The sequence below is a fragment of the Haemorhous mexicanus genome, chromosome 5, assembly GCF_027477595.1.
Source record: "Haemorhous mexicanus isolate bHaeMex1 chromosome 5, bHaeMex1.pri, whole genome shotgun sequence".
NCBI lineage: Eukaryota > Metazoa > Chordata > Aves > Passeriformes > Fringillidae > Haemorhous > Haemorhous mexicanus.
Genome location: NC_082345.1, coordinates 32,790,352 through 32,804,898, shown reverse-complemented (window position 1 = coordinate 32,804,898; position 14,547 = coordinate 32,790,352).

Here is a 14,547-nt window from a genome sequence, read left to right as displayed (position 1 = left end):
GACATGTTACTGTTGTCCTGCCAAAAGGCAAATCTAGAGACAGAAAGGGGTAAAAAGCAGAAATTTTCAACAAAGAAAAAAAAATAGCATGAAATCAAGAGACATTGAAGTTCTCTTTTCCACCTACCTGAGCTGTGGCAAGATCATCCACATCTAAGGTGAATATGAAAAATTTTTTTATTATTTTGCTCTCAAAGACTGACTTACAGTATCCAGGAAGCCTGGCAGAATTCTCTCATATTGTAAATTTAAATTTTCAAAAATCTTAATTTTCAAGATATTGTCCTTTCCTTAATTTTATTGTCCTGAAATCAGCACTAAAGGTCATATTAACCACTGTGAGACAGAGCTAAGCTAACCCTTACTGCTTCCAGAAGTCCCTTTTATAACCCTTAGCATCTTGGAACAATAATGGATAGAAACCAATCACAGAACAATGCATTGGAAAGGAGGACACTTTGAGGACTGGGAACCCCAACTGAGGCCTCCCATTCCACCACAAAAAAAAAAAAAAAAAAAAAAAGCAAAAACAAAACAAAACAAAAAAAAAAAGAAAAAAGAAAAAAAACCAAGTGCATATGCATATTCTGGCAGAAGGCTCTCTGAGTTCATCTGCAATCTGATTAATTACAAACTGATTATGAGCTTCAGGATTTTACCTGTTGGTCCTGATCAACATGTTTAGGTAATACACAGAGCTGCACTGCTGGGAAGTTGGATTGCCAAGAAGAAAGGCAAATATTCTTTTCTCTGATGCAGTCAATTTCACTTGTATGTTTCCATGGGTGCCTTTACTTTGACCAGTATTCCACTTATATCCTGGACAAAATAATATTCTCCAAGAGAGCTAATATTTCATATGAAGTCTATTGCACCTGATACCTTTGCACTTCCCTACATTAGAATCTCTCTAACTTGGTTCTCTTGACCAAGGGTTTTCAACTTGTTTGTTTTCTGCTGAAGTTGTTAAGGGCAGCACTTGGCCTACTTGCCTGCTAATATCTTTTGTCCCTGGTCTGGTATCCCTAACAAAAAAATAAATCCACTTGTGTTTATGGCAAAAGAAGGAAAAGGACACACTTCTTTCCCCGTCCTTTTGTTTGAACGGTATGTTCCTCATGAACAGAATTTATGGCAGAAAGTGAAGACGTCCTCTAATAGAGGATTGTCAGCTATTGGCAGAACGTGTCTCTTATAAAGAAGAAAAAAACCTGATCACTTATAGGATTGAACTATTCATACTTCTTTTTAACTTCCACTGAAGTTTTTCCATCACCCCAGGTTTCCCTGGCAGGCATTTCACTTCTTTCTCTTTAATTTTTTTTTTTTTTTTTGCTCAGTTATTCTTCAAGCATATTTTTTTCTGAGGGGGAATTAGCTCCTATGATCTCATTACAAATTCAAATCAGTTGTTTCATGCTAGTTTGCCTTATTTTATGCTAAATTGCATATCTTAATTGTGATTGTGCAGTCAGCCATTTTAAATTGAATTGGGTGCCTTGCTCACTCCCTGGTTTACCAGGCTTCACAAACCCTGAGATTTGTGGAAGAAAGCGTGGATTAGCTGTCTGTACAGTTGTGTATGCTGAGGCTGAGGTGTTGGAAGGGTATATTTTCACACCAGAATTCACTGATTGCCAAAATACATTGGCTTTTAGCCTAGTCCTGTCCTGCTCAGCCCATTGGCAACTCAGAAACTCATGAAATGGGAAATGGAAAACAAACATTGTCATTTTAAAACAGTGCCAAGAAAGAACCCAAAACAGCAGTATGGCATTCTACAAATGGTAGAAGGAATCCAGAAAAGAAGGCATGTGGCTTCCAGTGAAAGCCCTGGTTGGAGAAACCTTGGGGAAGGAGTGCAACCAACAGGACAATGTGTTATGAAAGTTAGAAGGAACTGTGCCAGGGGCAGCTTAGAGCTATATACTAAGAAGATCTTAAAGTCAAATCAAATTACAGCCCAGGGTGCTTTGATGGAGTCTGTATGGGTTCATCTGTGTGGAACATGAAATCTGCACGGATCCAAACCCAGGGCCTCAGCAGGGAGAAGGCAGAGCTGGGTCTGTATCATTGGCAGCCCAGTGGGGACAGCAGCACTGACTGCAATGTGCACAGACAGATCAGGTCAACGAGGCAGCAAGGGCAGAAAAGACAACTTTATTGGATTACTTCAATTACCCCCACCCTAACTGGGCAAATGTCACAGGGCAGCATGAAGCAGAGTTGAAATGTTTATGTTCTCTCTGTGGTTGCTGATTGAGTGCTCAAGAAGAAGTAGTATGAAGCTTGATGCCAAACTATATCCAGGGTCTTGTTCAAAAATCTGCTTTTAAAAGTGCTGCTCTGTAACCACAGGCATGAGGTTTGCAAGTCACCATCTCAGTGGGCTTCTCTACAGATCCCAGACAGCCACACTTAGCTGCAAAGACACAACCATGCCAAGATGAGGGAGTTTGTTTAAAAGGAACAACTGAAAGAGTTTATCTTACTGGGCAGCACTGAAAGGACATGACCCTGTTCAAGGAAGAAACAAGTACTTGAAAGGGAGATCTAGGGCTCCTGCACACAGGGAGCAGCTAAGCACCTTCCACAGCTGGCTTAGAGGAGAAGTGAAAGAGTCGAGCAAAGCACGTGTGGCACTGAGAGGATGGAGGCACGCTGACTTCATGATCACTCCCAATCAAGAAAAACTGATGGTCAGATTTGAAAGAAACCAGGTTCAAAGCAAACAAATTGGTGTGGTTCTTCAGGCAACAGAGAGCCATTCAGTCAACTTCCTCACCAAAAAGTTTTGTGGGTGCAAAAATTTCAACACAGTTCAACAGGAGACAAGTCTTGGAAGAGAGAGATTTTTTTGGGGTTACCAAGCAGATAAATCATAGTAGGCCCTGGAAACCTTCGCTGAAAGTGTCTGGAGATGGGAAAACTCTTAAAAAGAAATATAAATTTGCTCTATTCTTAGTTTTCTCTAGAAGATTATCTGTTTAGGGTTACTGTTTTATTCCCACAAGGTACTTTTATTGTGCCAGGGGAAACATTAGAGCTCAGGAAGGCTCAAGGCAGAGCCATCAAATTGCAGGGAGAGTTTATCCTGTCCTATTTCATCAGGGATGGTTAATGTCAGAGATAGAATAGTGAGCTTGATTAAGAGTTCACAAGGTCTACATTGCCTCACACTAGCAAAGTAATTTATTTTCCAAGTCCAAAGTGAAACTGGTGACAAACAAGTTTAACCCTGCAAGGATGAGAGAACAACTATCCTGAGCCACCTGTCCCTGTGGCTGCTGCCTGAGATCTGGTCACAGGTGGCAGAGGCACTTTGGGGTGCCTGGGAGCACTTGTCAGCTCTTCACTCCTCAAACCTGTGCTCTTGACACCTGTCTGCTAAAAAGGACAGGGAAATGGGCAAAGCAATAGGAGTGATGAAATTCATATACTTTTTATAAGAAAAAAACCCAAACCTGTCTTTCTGATGAGTCCCCAGTTTCCACGGGATAGAAAAGCAGGAGGAAAATGCCGACCAGCTGAATGAAAGCCACTGGGCAGAGTTTCAGAAAGCAGAATTTCTGCAGATTTAGCAAAGTGCCAATCTCTGAATTCAGGGCAATAGCATCAAAGACATTGACAGTCCTTCAAGAAGAGATTTTCAGCTAGAGTAGGAAGATTATGAAGACTGCTTCATGCTGTATTTCAAGCCAAATCAGATTTTAAACCCGAATTATGTGTAGATTACCTTAGATCTGCCTTGAATTGAAGTACATATCAGCATACATTATCTGAGATACATTTCTGCCTTTGAATAGAATAGAACTTGATAATGGGAATAGTCACAGTCTTTCTCTTTCCTTGTATAATTTTTGACTAACCATATAAATATGGTCAGCATTAATTTGCATGCACCTTAAGAATCTTAGCACATTTTTTGAAAGGATGAAATCAACAATGTGGTCTGTAGAAATCACTTTTTTGGCAACAGGCTGAGGGCATCAGTGTCCATGCTGCACTGTTTTATATTCATCTTTAGAATTCTAAAGTTTATCATTTTCTAATAAGCTTGATAAGGGAGGCCAAAGTACATAGGAAAGCCCTTACTTCTTTTAAATTGAAACCCGTTGTGCTTTTCTGCAAGGGATTATTTTACTGTTTTCAAATAGCAGGCCACACACTAATTTTCTTTCTCAAAAAAAAACCCCATCTCACATTGCATGGCCCAATGAAAAAAGCACTGAAAATCAGTATCTGCTGCTTATATATGCTACTTAACTGTTTTGTGAGAAAGCAGCCTGCATAAACACTTGACCTGTTGAATCATTTCAAGTATTGAGTGGACAAGTTGTATCTGATATTTATGAACTTCTAAGAGCTTGCTTCTTTATTAAATGAGCCATCATTAAAAGTTATAGAAGAATTCAGAATGAGGTGCAGCATGTTCTGTTGGTAACTGTGTCATGAGTGTAATTATCAAACTCAGTGAATGCACACATGTATGTTCCCCTTTGTGAGAAGATGAACATCAGTGTTTGGCCATACTTCATAACATTATCTGTAGGCCTCATTATTTTTTTAAAATTTTACTCAATATTATTTTTAAGTAAAAAGACCAATGACTGCAAATAATGCATGTCAATAATTGAACCTCTCAAGGAAAATACTTCATAATTACTGTATGCCTCAGCTGAAGAGAAGACAAAGAAACAAAGCTCTAAATCTGTTTCATAGTACTTTAATCAGATGAAAGGATAACGCCACGACCAAAAGCTCCTCTGTAGTCCTTATATTCCTAGCATTCTTGGAAGCACTGGTAAAGCTCACTATAAACTCAGTTATGTTCCTGCAAAAATTGTGTGCCAGCAAATACGAGATTCATTTGGAAATGGTCAAAGTTATACCACTTTGTCTTACTTTGTTATAAAGTGCAATGAATTCACGAAAGAAAAGATGCCATGTTTTCCGTCCATTTCAAAGAAAATGCACATTTAGTTTTTGATGTACTTTCATATAACTCACTAGGATGAAATTAAATCCTGTGGAAATAAATGGAAGAAATTTCACTAACTTCAAAGAATTTGGATTAAGTTTGTGGTTTGACATCACCAATGTAAATGTCAAAAAAAATTCTGGCCATGAATAAAATGATGAAATAAATTGGACGTAAATTGGAAAGACAAATTTGTAACGTCCAGATACTCTCCTAGTTACTCAACCTAATTAGAACCTTATTGTTGCATAGACACATTCATTTCTTCAAGACTACTCAAGCTGTTTACAGTACTTCACAGCAACAAAGGCAGCAAAACCTCCAAATTAAATTAGCCCAGAGAAAAGAACCTGCAGTTTTACTTTCATCAAATTAAATTTCCATAAACATTGGTATGAAAAGTATATTGTTTTCAGGGATGCTGGCGGAAAAACAGAATGGGAGTAATAATCTTTTAGATGGACTGCCCTGTGACAATTTTACATAGCATATTTTACACTACATGAATGAATGTGTAAACATAAACCCATCAATTTTTATTTAATAGCAGTTATTTCAATGATGGAAGAGTACATTCAAAGCTCATTTACTAGACCTTTCTTTCATCAAATTTCATTCAACACAAAAATAAAAATACATATTTGTTAGTGAGAAAAATGCTGTCCTTTAGGGATATACATTTTTAGTGAATTGAATTTCAAAACTAAGTTTTTTTTTGACGTCTAAATTTAACATTTTAATATCATTTCATCTAACTATATTTACCAACTAAAAAAAAAATCCAAAAACTAAGGACGTATTTTCTGGCTGAAGCAAGTTGTGAAACCCATTCCACCTCAACCTGACTAAAATAACAACAAAAAGAAAAATGCAGCCAAGGATTTTTACTGCTGCTTATTTTGCACAGCCAACTTGAAAGCACATTATGCTCGAACCCCCGAGGACTAGATAGGATTTAAGAGACTTAGTGCTGCTCTCAAAATTTGGCTCACCAACAGCAGCCCCCACCACTGAGGCTTGCCTACAAATGTGTGCTTCTGCAGGGATGTGCACAGAGTCTGGAGGGAATTTTAGGGAGCCATAAGCTGGCTCGGTCAGAGCTTGTCCATTGGCTCGGGCCAGTGCTGTGCTGTGAAGAGGCACCACGGGACTGGGAGCATTGCCAAGGCACAGCCCTGCCCTCAGCAGGCTTTGGTAGTACAGGCACAGGGAGCACAGCCACAGTCATGCTGCTCCTGGCTGTGTATGCCAGCCTGGAGACATCACACTGAATGGGCTAGAGTGGACTAGGTGACATTTCTGGAGTGGTCATGTAGGCTCTATAGCAGAACACACTGAAACTCTTCCTTGGGACTAGAGGAAAATTAATGTCTCTGTGAGCAAGGCACAGCAAAGAGCTCTCTGTATCCCATGTTAGTAGGTGCAGTGCTAATGGATTTTATGTACAATAGCTGACCTGGAGCATCATGTGCTAGCCTATTACCAGCCCATCCACCTATAGATCTACCCTTTTCCAAAAGACCTCTGTGTTCTGTATGTTGTAAGTTTTCCATTCTTATCCCAGCCAGTATTCCATTCTCTCATTCTCCTTCAAGCAGTTCCCCCAAATAAATGCCAGTGACTGCTGAGGAGAAGTCTAATAATATCTCTTAAATGGAGCTAGGTGTTTCTGCAGAGTGTGCTGCAGAAACCTGCATCACAGTGAAAAAAATGCATGTGTGCTTACCCTGCTTCCTTTAAGGGGTGACCAACCTTGCCTGAGGCCATTTGCATTGGCTTCTTGCAGATGCAGCAGCTCTGTCCACGGAGTATATGCTGGGGTATCTTCCACCCCAAGCGCATTCTGCTTCTAGCAACCTCAGGCTCATTGTGCTTCTCAGATTTTCTCTTAATATCTTCTGCACATATCTTCTCTTAATATCTTCTTGCTACTGCATGTTTCTGTAAGTTTGTGGTTTAGGCAATAAAGACCATCATAGAATTTTCTTATCTCCAAAGCTTTTGTTCCCCCCTGGTTCTGCGGTGTAGCCTCCCAATTGCTGTTGTTTCTTCTAATTTAAAATGAGTCTCTAAAAAGTCTTTTTTTCCAGGATTCAGATCTCAAGTTACAAACCAAGACCTGAAATTACAGATTTCTATAATAGGTTACAGACATTTCAGAAATACCTTTTTTTTTTTTTTCACAGACAGTTGATACTTTGCAAAGCACCATTTTTAAAGGGGTGTTTGGTTTTTCATGAACTCATTATCATAGGAAGAAAATTTTCCTGGCCAAACATCTTTTTCAGTAAAAAAAACAACCCTTCAGTTTTTAATTCCTTTATTTTCTCCCACTATCCTAATTTCTTTCCAGTTTTTACTCCTCCTGCTTCTACACCTGCTCATATTTACTGATCTTTCTTGACAACAGCTAGCTGCTTGTATACCTTGCTCTCAGGCAGGATTCAGGAGATATTTAAGCTAGAACCAATACTCAACATGACTCTACTGTATCAAAAAGGAACTGAGCAGAAAAATAAGAAGAACTCTTGTCCCACTTATCAGCCCCAGAACCAATGATCTTTCCCAACAGCTGCTGGTCTGAATCGCTCTTCTTATCTTGCATGAGGTCTATGCTGGCAAATTTCTTTTCTGAATATTTCTACAGGGGTTTTCTGCAGATCTGGTGTTTTCCTAGCCATGGCAGTGCTGAGCAGCCCTAAGGACTGCTATGGCCATGTGTACCTTCACCCAGAGGATGCAGTCCAGTAACCAGTTTCAGAGCATGTCCAGTGGAACAAATCCTATGCTAAGCCTCAGTATTTCTTGGATTATGCTAAAAAAAAAAGATTGAAATAAAAGAAAAGCCACCCTAACTTTCTTGTATTTACCAAATTAGGATTCCTTTTCTGTGCCACATAACGTCTGTCTCTTTTTGTAGAACAGTGACAATTATATGGATTTTCTTTTAATTCATCCTGGCTCGACCATGGTGATTTGAAACAAAAGTGATGTTTACGTATTTTTTTCACTCAGAGACTAGACTGAAGCTGTGTCTGGGAGAAAAGTTTAAACTCATTTTGGTTTGCTATTTTTGGTATTGTTTTGCCATCTCACCACTTTAGTGGTAAAAGTTCTTAAGACTTTTGTCCCTGCAACATAGAATTTCATCTCTGATGGCCTGTTTTACCAGAATTTTTCTGTGTAAAAGATACATCCAAAAAGCATATTTTATGTAGTCATCTTATTATATCTTTCATAATTTAAAAAGCTCAAAGTTTTGTTTTAATTTTAGTTTATATCGAGATGCCTGGCTTTTTTTAAAGTGATGTGAATAAATCAAATGGAAAAAGTAGCAATTTGCTTATTCAAGTGTTAAAAATGCCTGTAACCAAAAGGTTAACACCCAACATAATTTTGTGACTTCCATGATAATTCAAAACACTTAGAAGGAAAAAAAAAAAGCCTAAGTACTTGCTGAAACATGTAATATATATTTTATAAGATATTCATGTGTGTATGCTTTGTTTATGTATATGTATGAAACTTCCTGTGTTTGTGCATATGCAAATGTGTGTATGTAAATTCTCATGCTGGGTAAGCATATTTTGGGAAATTTTGAAATTGCTTTAAAAACATGAACTGCAGTTCATATACGTAAACCTACCAGACGAGATTCATGTTCTATCTGATTTCAGCAGATTCTGAGTTGCATGGGTTTTTTTCTTAGACAGAACCTTCTAGTATTTTCTTGTCTTCAAAACACAGGCTCCTATTCTTACACACACTTGAATTTAGCCCAACTCTGGAAAAAAAAAGATTGACATAAAAGTATTTTCTGCTTAATTTTAAATAAGATTTTTGCATCCATTTTTTCATGCCCACATAATTCAAGGGGATTTTTAATTTTTGGTTTGGTTTTTTTTTAATAGTAGTATAAATGCCCAGAAAAACATATATAACCATAAATATATAGGAAAGAAATATGTGTCTCCATTACAAGCAGTTGGACTTTCCTCATAAGGAATAGTTTGGAAATATTACTCAGCTGCATTTGAAATGTATTGATTAAATTATGTACTGTCAACACATTCTGAGGAATATATGCAAGTTACCAAATGCTTGTTTAGTTACTAGAAAACCTCATTAGCAGAGGAATAAAATAGCTCACAAGCGAATCTCATTATTTGTCTGTCTCCTTCTGCCATGCCAATAACATTTAGATTTCCAAATGACACATTCTGATGTGAGGCACACAGCAGGTGTGTGTGTGATGGGACTACTTCTGTTGGGTGTTGATTACTCTCTCTGTCATGTGAAAAGCTTCCCATTCCCACAGCTTTATGTAATATATCAATGGTAATGGATTCATAATCATTATCAAGCTTGATAGAGGCTTGACTGCCGTGACAGATGTCTTCCCAATTTTCCTGTTGCATATGTTCTTTTCCCTCTGGAACGACGCTTACATCAAATTTCAGTATTAATGTATCCCTTTCATGTTGTTTTGTATCAGTCCTTGACTGCAGTGATCAATCTTTTAATTCAGATGAATAGGTAATTACAACCAAATGCCAAACACATCAGCAGAAATTCAGCAACTGTCGAGCAAACCATAGTGACCAGAATAATTTGTCTGTGCTAAAGACAGCACGGGGATGTTATTGCATGTTTATGCACCTGAGTACTGTTCCCACTGGCAACAGTAGTACTTATGTGGTGTACTTTGTCTGAGCAAAAGACAATAAGTAAATCAATTCTTTTTCCTCCTTATCATGAGATTAATGCAAACAAGTGTGCAGTAGTGCTGATCAACTGCTGTCCTGCATTTACCATGGTAAGTATGAAACAACAACCATGGTATACAGCAAACAACAGAAGAGTTTGATGGTCCTCTATGTCTTTCAGGGAAAAAGAAAATAAAGAATTTTCAATGTTTTCTTTTGACAAAAAAAAAAAGTTTTTCTTCCCTGAAGCTTTTTATTTCAGATATTCTCCCTGTTGGTCATTTGATGATGGATTTCCATAAACTGCTGTGATGAAAAAACAGATGCATTTTACTTAAAGAAGCTTCTTTAAATTGCTGTACTTGACATTTTCTCCCTTTCTTTACAGTGGATTCTGGCCTTTGTGGTGTTGATAGATTCTAGAGAGCTTCCTCAGGAGCTCGGGTCACCCATCTCAGCTTACAGTGATAATTCACACAGACACCAACTCAGTAACCTATGCTCTGCATATACCACATACACTTTCCCCCAAATTATTCACCACTAGTTTAGCTGTAATCTAAGACCCTTATTTACTGTAGCAAACAGTCCACCTCTGCTGAGAACCTACTGTGACCTGGGTGAAGTCTTGGCTTTTCTGCTATTCCTGCTCTCTTGGAGCATCCTACAGAAAGCCTCTTCAGCTTGGGACAAAAGTTGCTTTTTGTTAACACCAGTGTATTTGAGACTAACAGAAAAGTAATGTCAGAGGGAGGCCAGTGGGTTCAGCTTTTGTGATGAAGACTGTTGCGTTGTTTCAGCAGCTTAGGAACTACTTGCAAACAGCTCTCTTTTCAGGGTGACCTCCTGTGTTTCTGCTGTTTCCATACAATAATGAGATCACAGGATAGTAGGTTCCCAAGAGGGATCTGCTGCACTCCTCTGTTAGAACACAGAATTAGCTATACATAGTCTGACATACAAAATTTCTACTGGTGGCATATCCATAGTCTCCTTGGTCTTCACTTCCATTATGGCATAAACTTTCCATATAAGGTTTTCTAACATCTAACTAGTATTTCTTATTGCAAATGGCACCCATCCTTTCCTATTTTTTACCAGTCCTGTACACAGATAAATGATTATTCTTGACTTGGTAAGAAATATTCACATGCTTAGTCTGGTCCTTCTCCCTGTTCTCTGACTTGCTCCAGTGTTTTCTGAGCTGCAAAGAAGAAATTATTATCTCTGAAGTAATAAAAGCAATTATTATAATTAAATCAAATTTCTAAGGTTTTCTATAGAATACTAACTTCCTCTTATGCCCTTGAATATTTCCCTACTCAACTGATCCCCAGATATGCACACACAGATAGGTTTGCACCTTCCTTACATTAGTTTTTTCAAGACTGAGTCCCTGGCTTGCTCTGGAGCATGCATTTGAAACAGCTCACTTCAAATATTTGTTTGACTGATTGTTCCAGGATCTTGCCTGGGAAATGAAATCAAGCTGATTAGGCTTTAATTTCTTGACTCCTTTTAAAAGTTATATGGTATGTTTGTCCTTACTAATCTTTCAGCACCTTATCATTCACCAATATTTTTCAAGGACAGTAGCTTTGTGGTTTCTTCAGACAGTGCTTCAAATATCTTATATGAAATTGATCTGGTCCAACTAATTTGAAAACTCCTAAATCAGAAGTGGATTTGACCTTCTTTTACTTTATTCTTCCTTTAATTTCCCAGTATCTATCTATTTTAGGCATCACTTTACTAAATTTTTGAAAGGGAAATTTAGACAATAGTGTATAAAAGTGTCTGTTCCTTCTCTCTAGATCATAGGTACAAACCAGGATACATGCCAGGAGAAATCCCAAACCAGTCAGGGAGTTGTCTAGTGAATATAAAGAGCTCCAGGGGTAGGCAGTCCTTTTAAAGAGTCACACGTGGTTCACAGGCTGAGAATTACTTGGATCCTAAGTGCCTGGACTCAAGTTCAGGCAAGATTTAGGCAGATTTAATCCCTATCCTGGCTTTCTTCAGAAAGACAAATTTCATTTTAAAAAAAATGAAAAAAGAAGAAATTGAAAATTTTACCAATGATCTAAACAAAGGCATCTCCTTTTTTGAAATTTTAGCAATTTCAAGGTCTGATTAGATAAAGCTGAAGTGAAAAATTATGGCAACTCTGCATGTTGAATGAATTCAGTATTTTTACTGATGATAAGAGTTAATAGCAGTAAATAGAATTAAAATACACTGATATTTCCATGTAAGTTCAAAACTGGAGAGGCTTAAACACTTAGGGAGGCTGAGCTTAGAAGTGATCATGGCCCTGAGGATTTTCAGGTAAGCAGGTGAGGCTTGCTGTCAACAAATGCTTAGTCTCATAGGCAATGCAGGGAATTAAACAAAGTACAAAAGGAGAAGATATAAAAATTACAATGAAGCAGTTAAATAATTTTTTTTCTAGTTTGCAGCTCTCCTAAGGTTGTTTTTTCAGACCATGTGGAGCTGTGACAAGAGAGGACTCAGTACTTTTTATTTTCCATTGATTTGGAGGCGATTAGACTGTCAAAGTATTGGGGGAAAGTAAATTTCCTCTTGGAGCTGGACTTAGCTTCAAACAGGGAAAAGGAGATTTAGACATGGGTTTCAGTTTGCAGAGACCAAACCAATGCTCAGAGAAGCTGTTGGAGAACTGAAGAAGGAGCAGGGGCCAAGGTGCAACACCCATGAGAGGCAGAGATCTGCCAGAGGGGTGTCTGGCCATGGAAGCTGGACCTTGTCCTGCTGCTCACTGAGTAGTCATGGCTAACTCTTCTTGAGCTACCTTCAGCAAAGTTTGAGCATGAAACTAGGAAATACATGTGGGAACTTTTCAGATCTTACCTATGAAAAGGCTTGATTTAGCTGGTGTAATAAACCAGTTTGTCTATAAGCTCAAGTCAAGATCAAAATCTCTCTGTAGTAGCTACTGTTAAAAGCACAATGGGTCAAATTCAACGTAGAAGCAGCCCCAAAAGCTGGCCTGATGTGGAAACCTTTTACACAGCAAGCTGGGATTTGTGAAATGCACTTGGGCCAAAACTAGCAGGTCAGGGAACAGCAAAACAAGAAACTCTTAGGTTGAGCATCCTGAACATGCATGACAGAGATGATGGACAGCCCAGACTGGACTCCTGGACTGCCAGAGATGGATCTGTCATTTAAGGGTGTGGCAAACTATTTTCAGGGTTAATTCAAATTTTTAACAAACTGCACAGGGGCTGCAAGGAGACTTTGTTCCCTGTAACAACAACCCATCCCAAAAGGGACTGTGCCTTGGTACACCCCTCCCATGCCTCCTCAAAATGACAAAGTGGTCCTTTACAAGAGGAGGGCTGGTGGCATCCCCTCCAGCAGTGACAAACTGACCATTCAAGCACAGATGACTGTGTTCTCCACCCCTGGGAACAGCTGATTTCTGGAAAGAAGGTTTGCATATGCACCACCTATCTGAATCTGTGCATATGTATACAAACACAAGGTTATGACAACATTGTCACTTAATGAAATGGCAAGTCATATACTTAATTAAAAATATACTAAAAAAATTAAGATTATTTCAATTACTTATTCCTCTCATTCATAAAAGGATCTTGTAATTTATTAATACAATCAGACTTTAGTTCCTGCTTGACTGTAAGAGGGTGTGTGCTATTAATTTTAGATTTTATTTTATCTCTCTGTGTTTCACAATCAGTAATTCATGTTTCATTAAGCAACCACTGGCATATTCAAAAGAAATCTTATAAGATAGACCAGCCTCTAATGTTTGAATTAAGAAACTATTTTGTTTTGTTATTTAATCTAAAATGAGACTGGAAAAAAATTATTGAGCATAATTGTCAAGTCATCACAGGACTTCCAGTTTTGCCTGCTGTCAGCCATAAAAAAATATCAGTAAACTTTTCTACAATATATCTAAATTAAACTGTAATAGAATACTTGTTTAGAATGAGGGAAAATCTAGATACTGCCATGTTAAGATACTGCCATACCTGTTAAGATACTGCTGTACCTGTGGGAATATGCTAGTCCAGACTTCCCTGAAGTCACATCTCTGTAAATTCAAAATGTACCTCTGGGCACAGGTTGCTTGTTTCTGATTAGCAGGCTCAACAGTTGTCTGCAGTTAACAAACCAATACCAAATGACCCTCTAAAAAGCAAAGAAAGAATGAAAATGCTATGCCATAATTCCATTAAACAGTTTCAACAAGCTCATGACTGATGTTTTTGTACCATTTTAAGATATAGTCTAAGACACAGTAGATTGGTTAGCACAAGCCATTTAGGTATTATTAAAAGAAAAAAAGGAAAGAAATAAAAGTTTGTTTTGTGGTAATTATGTTCTGTTTTACTTGAAAATTGAGGCTCTGTCTTTAATTTAAATTTGGCATACTGCATCTAGTGCCTGGGGGTGTAGTTCCATACTGCAATAGCTCTGCTGGCAAAGCTGGTTTGAGAGGTTCCCATCCTGAGGGTTAGGTTCCCACCACCACCCTCCTGAGTTTTCCAACCTCTCAGTCTTGTTGATTAAGTTATTTGAGAAGCCATGTCACAAAATAGCAGGAGGGATCAAGCAGCTGCACAGCCCTGCTGGACAGGGAACTGTTCATGCCCAGCTGAAGGGATGAGTGAGTTAAGGAAGGTAAGGGAATTACAGAATGTGTCTTAGGGAATGTGGGACTTCTTTAACCAGGACTGACCTGAGTCAGGGTGGCAGGGAACACAGTACAAGTGAGAATCACACATTGAAGAGGGTGAGGGGAGGAAATCAATGTATGATTTCAGGGTAAGGAATGAAGAATTTTATTTTGTTTTTCTCTCAGAGCCT